Consider the following 6,000-nt stretch of genomic DNA (forward strand, 5'->3'; position numbering starts at 1 on the left):
AAGTTATAGTCCGATGAAGTTCAGGGACCGATCTGTAAAAGAATCTCTACAAATAGGCCCCTGAGTGAGAAAACAGAAGGCGCCTAAGGAGAGAATACGTTTTCAAACTATGAAAGTGCACTTACGGCTGGAGCAGAAGAGAAATACGCTTTCTGAAGGCGAAAACGTATTTTTGCGAAGTACGCTTCCACTTATCCACGTGGACAGCGGCGGGGCCGGGCTTGGGTCGCCCACGTGCGGGTCCCACGGGCTATGGGGCCCGTCACTTATCCAGCTAGGCAGGCGGGGTCAACGGGGAGGAGGGGGTCCAGGCGCTCGTCTTCTTCCTCTGCTCGGTCTTCCCCGAGCGAGACAGAGGAGAGGCGAGGCAGGGCGATGCCGGTGGTGGCCCGGCCGGCTCCGACCATCGTTGGCCGAGGCGAGGGCACCGGCAGACGCGGGAGGGCACGCCGCACCCATCCAGAGGGCTAGCGGGCGCCGGGGAGAAGCGGGATGGCGGCGAAGGGTTGCAACGGCCGAGGGCAGAGGCGCCGACCAACCATGGGAGCCGCGGCCACATGCACTCCGGCGACGAACGAATGGGTTGGGGAGGCTCTACGGGGCACGGAGAAGCCGATGGTGGTGGCTAGAGATGGAGGAGGGCTCGGCGTTGGGCTAATTTAGGCCGAAGCCGAGGCGGACATGGCGACCATGGAGGAGGAACTGGAGCTCCTCGAGCTCGGTGGAGAGGTCGGGCAGGGCTCTGGGAGTGAGGGAGGGCTTCTGGTGTGCTCGGACGAGGCCGGGGATGGCTACTTATAGCCGGGGCGATGGCACAGGCTCGGGTGCTGCCACGGGGGTCCGGCCAATGCTCTGGCAAGGCTCAGCGAGCATGGGGTAGCGCGGGAACGCGACGAGGGAGGGAGCGGACGAGCTACAGAGGTGCACAGGGCAAGAGGGGCCGAGGGCGCAGAGGGGAAGCGGCCACGGCGCCATTAATGCTCGGTCGGCCACAGTGCGTTCATGGGCGCGCGGCGAAGAGAGCTGACGGAGGGGCTGACGGAGGGGGAGAAGGCTCCAGGAGGACGGCGACGATGTTGTCTAGCTATTGGACAGGCTCACGAGCGTGAAGATGACGAGAGGGAGAGGGGCCCGAGCAAGAAACCATCCTGGACGCGGCCATGGCATGCCAGAGAGGTGGTGACCGCGTGAGCTGGCGAGGAGAAAGTGCCAAAGGCTTGCAAACGTTGTCTAGTGCGTAGTTCATCCAGGGGAGGTTACAACTGATGTGGTAGTTCGGTGAAAAGTGCTCCGGTTGAATGGTAATTAACCTCTGAAGTTTACTGCAGTAAACTTAGTCATGAAACAGTGATCAACTGAGGTGAGATTAGAGGTAAACGAGTTGTCTGTGGTGATTAGCTTAGGAAGAACTACCATACTGGGGAGTTTGGCAGGAAATGGACCAAGATTTAGTGCACTTGCTTTGCAACTGCATAATCTGGTCTAGAAACTTGATCAGGAAGGTGCACTCACATGGAGTGTCAAATTGAGCTCAAATTGGGCAAGGCAGAGTCATTTGGTCCTATGAAGATGCTCAAAAAGTCTCATACCAATTGGCCAAGCCAAACTGGTACTTGCTTCACAAACATTGAAGGAAATATGCCCTAGAGGCAATAATAAAGTTATTATTTATTTCCTTATATCATGATAAATGTTTGTTATTCATGCTAGAATTGTATTAACCGGAAACATGATACATGTGTGAATACATAGACAAACAGAGTGTCACTAGTATGCCTCTACTTGACTAGCTCGTTGATCAAAGATGGTTATGCTTTCTAGCCATAGACATGAGTTGTCATTTGATTAACGGGATCATATCATTAGGAGAATGATGTTATTGAATTGACCCATTCCGTTAGCTTAGCACACGATCGTTTAGTATTCTGCTATTGCTTTCTTCATGACTTATACATGTTCCTATGACTATGAGATTATGCAACTCCCGTTTACCGTAGGAACACTTTGTGTGCTACCAAACGTCACAACGTAACTGGGTGATTATAAAGGTGCTCTACAGGTGTCTCCGAAGGTACTTCTTGGGTTGGCGTATTTCGAGATTAGGATTTGTCCCTCCGATTGTCGGAGAGGTATCTCTGGGCCCTCTCGGTAATGCTCATCACTTAAGCCTTGCAAGCATTTGTCACATCCCTAGTTCTGGTATGACCTAGACTAGCTAGTCATGTGTGCATCATGTTTAAATTTCATTTTAAATTGAAATGGGGATTTGTGAAACCCTCAGAATCATTTCTGGAAATGACCCAAATAAAAATTGCTCCAAAAGGGTCCAAGAAAATGTTCATGTTGCTCTCTGAAAATATTGGACAGAGATAAAAATCAAACCAATATTTTCAGGAGCTCATAAGTATTTATTTTGGGCATTTGGAATTAATGCAATAATTATTTGCTTTGTATATATATTGTTATATATATAATATTGTCCAAAAATTATGCCATTTGTTGAGGAGTTCTGGAGTAATACCACTAGCCTCTATAAAAATTGGCATAAGTAAATAAAATGGTTTAGTATTTTTATTAAACCAAACAAATGTCAGAAAATTAGAAAAGAAAAAGAAATAGGAAAAGGGAGCTTACCTGCGGCCTGGCACTGTGCGGCCTGGCCTGGCCAGCAGGCCAGCCCAGCTGACTGGCCAGCGCCAGTCGTCCCCCTCCTCGCGCCAGAGGGACAGGGCGCGTGGTCGCCGCACGCCGCGCGCATGCACGCCACGGCAGCTGCCTGCCTGCCCTCCCCTCCCTCGACGCCTCGGTCGCCTGGACGACGCCACGACCCCCCTCTAGGCCTCACTCCCTCTCTCCTGCGCCTCTCCCCTCCTCTCTCCCGCTCTCTCCCGCGACGCCCGAACGCGCCGGTCGCCGCCGTTCGCTGCCCCGCGCTCCCCGCCATCCCCTCGCACCTCCGTCGTGTCCCAGAGCTCCGCCTCCTCGCGCTGAACCCCTCCGCTGAGCCACGCAAGCCGGAACGCCCTGGAGCGCCTCCATCGCCGTCGCCCTCAACTCCGGCCGCCGGAGATCGTCTTCGCGGCCCCACCGTCTCCAGTGCGTCCCCGAGCTCTCCGACGACGCCGTCGAGTCCACCGTGAGCTCCTGCCCCGTTCCCCTCTCTCCGTTTCTCCGTTCCCGCGCTGTAGCCCCGACCCCCACCATGGCCGTAGCTCCTCGCCGCCGTCCATGTCACCGCCGTCGCCCTGGCCACCGCAGCCCGCAACCGAGCGCGTCACCGTGCTTCTGGTGACGCCAGGAGGCCGTAGCGCCTCTCCGCTCACGCCCCCGTGCACCGCAGCGCTGCGCCCGCCCTTGGCCGAACTCCGGCCACCGCCGCGAGCTTCGCTCCGGCGAGCTCCGACCACCCCACGGTCTTCCGCGTGTCCCACTGGATGCGCGCGAGCCTGGGCTTCGCGTAGGTGGCCTCCGCGGCCCAAATGGTCGCCGGAGCGACGAACCCGACGAGCTCCGCCGCGCTCGGCCTCGCCGGCGACTAACCGCCGGTCAACCCGGGTCAAACCGCACTAATTACCCCCCTGCAACACTGACAGTGGGCCCCTGCGCCTAATTCTATAATTAGAATAAATTAAACCCTCTGTTTAAAACGTGTGACACTGACGTGTGGTCCCCACACATCAGGTTGACCAGGTCAGCACCGTTGACCCGCTGACGTCATGATGACGCAGTGCTGACGCAATAAACCCTTTTTCTGGATTTAAATTAAATCAGGAAATTTCAGAAAATGTTCAAAACTTCTAAAATTCATAGAAATTCAACCGTAGCTCAGATTTAAATAATTTATATATGAAAAATTATCAGAAAAATGCAATCTATCCATCTGTACTAGTTTCATGCATGACAAACCAACTTATACCTACTGTATAAGTGATAACATATAAATGGCATATATAAGGACTTAAATTAGAGTTGCATTTGAACCTTTGGTTCAAATGGATCTCCTCCAAGTTGAATGCTAAATGCATTGGCTCAATACATCACATATTCATGCCATATTCATGCATCATATTGTTGCATATGATTGTGTTTGACTGTCGACACCGTTCCCTCTCGATAGGTCCTGCTCCGGAGAGTGTTCCAGAGTACCTGTCTGAGGAGCAGTGCCACCCCGTTGATCTACCAGGCAAGCAAACCCCCTTTGTTCATTCCGATACAATCCCACTCTCTCGCTTCTGCTCTCTTTTACTGCATTAGGACAACAACGATTCAACTGCTACTTTATGCTGCGGTAGTTGAACCCATTCCTCTGCATGACCTGTCATTGCCATAGTAAATAGTTGAAACCCACTAGCATGTGTAGGAGTTGATTGAGCCATGCTGTGTTCCTACCATGCCATGCCTGCTATTGCTTAGAGTTGTGTCAGGTCTGGTTCATTGGGAATGAATTGGAGTGTTACGATATGTTCTGGTGCTGAGAGTCAAGTGCGTGAACATGATTTGGTAAAGGTAGCGGTGGGAGGCCATGTAGGAGTACATGGTGGGTTGTCTCACTGGAACCGTCCTTAAGCACTGAGTTCTGTGTATGTTGTCCAATGACTAGCTACTACCACACATTGGAATGCTTAAGTGCCCCTCTCGACTTATTAACCAACTTGGTCTCTGTCCAGGAGTTGCAACTAGTTTCTGGTGTTTGTAGGTAGTGCTATTTTTCTACCGAGTGGCACCCGGCAGGGTGGGCTTGGGACAGACTAGGCACACGTGGCCCGGTGTACCGAGTGGCACCCGGATGGTGGGCTCGGGAACCCTGCACACATCGTTTGGGGACGTGAGCGACACCCCGGCCGGATCTCCTTGCGGATGGAACCCGGATAGGCGATAAACCTGGACTAGAGTCTTGTATGGTTAGTCAGGTCGTGGCCGACACCCTCGCCAGGCTTCCGCTTGAAGGTTGCCGAGGTACATGACGTGTACATGGCGGTAAGTGGCGAGAGCGTGTGTGACGCAGTACACCCCTGCAGGGTTATCATGATCTATTCGAATAGCCGTGTCCTCAGTTATGGACTTCTTGGATGCTTACGTGGTACATAGACAACTTGAAGTGGATACTCTAAAATGCTCAAGATAAGCGTGAGTGCTATGGATGGCTTCTCGTAGTGAGACGGGAATGAATCCATAGTGGTGTATTGAGGTGGTGATTAGTGGACTCGTGTGCGCCTTCTTACCTCAAAGAAGTTTCTCGTAGTCATAGAACAGGATAGCCACTGAGTCAAAGCTGGCTTGCTGCAACTAAACCCCACACTACCTTCTTGATACAAATGCATGTAAGATAGGATCTGATGTAAGTCTTGCTGAGTACCTTTGTACTCATGTTGCTTTATTTATGTTTTTGCAGCGGAGACTTCAGTCTTACTAGTAGCTCCGTTTGGACTTCGACGAGTAGCTTGTACCTCAGCTACGATCTTGCACCCTTGGGAGGATCTTGTAGATAGTCAGGCTTCTCAGCCTTTTTCTTTTGTGGTTGTCTGTACTCAGACATGTAATGCTTCCGTTGCTTGTATGCTCTGAATGATGGGTCATGTGACCCCTGTTTGTACTTAATGCTATGTGGCTCTTCTGGGCCTTTTATCTTTATGAGTTTGCGTTATGTTGTGATGCCATGTTGTACAGCACATACTTGCATGTTATGCGTACGTGTAACGTGTATTGCTATGTGTGGGATCCGACAATCTAGTTGTTTATCCTTGGCAGCCTCTCTTATGGGGAAATGTAGTCTAGTGCCTCCTTGAGCCATAGTAGTCCGCTACAGCCCGGTTCACCGGAGTCCTGCTAGCCCAGCACTACTGCTCTGGACACTTGACTGGCCGGCATGTGTTTCATTTCGTTCCTGTGTCTGTCCCTTCGGGAAATGTCACGCGGTGACATCCGGAGTCCTGCCTAGCCTGCTACAGCCCGGGTTCCCGGAGTCCTGTTAGCCCAGTGTGCAGCCCGGATTCACACGCT

This window comes from Triticum aestivum, chromosome 4D (assembly GCF_018294505.1).
Source record: "Triticum aestivum cultivar Chinese Spring chromosome 4D, IWGSC CS RefSeq v2.1, whole genome shotgun sequence".
NCBI classification, from domain to species: Eukaryota; Viridiplantae; Streptophyta; class Magnoliopsida; order Poales; family Poaceae; genus Triticum; species Triticum aestivum.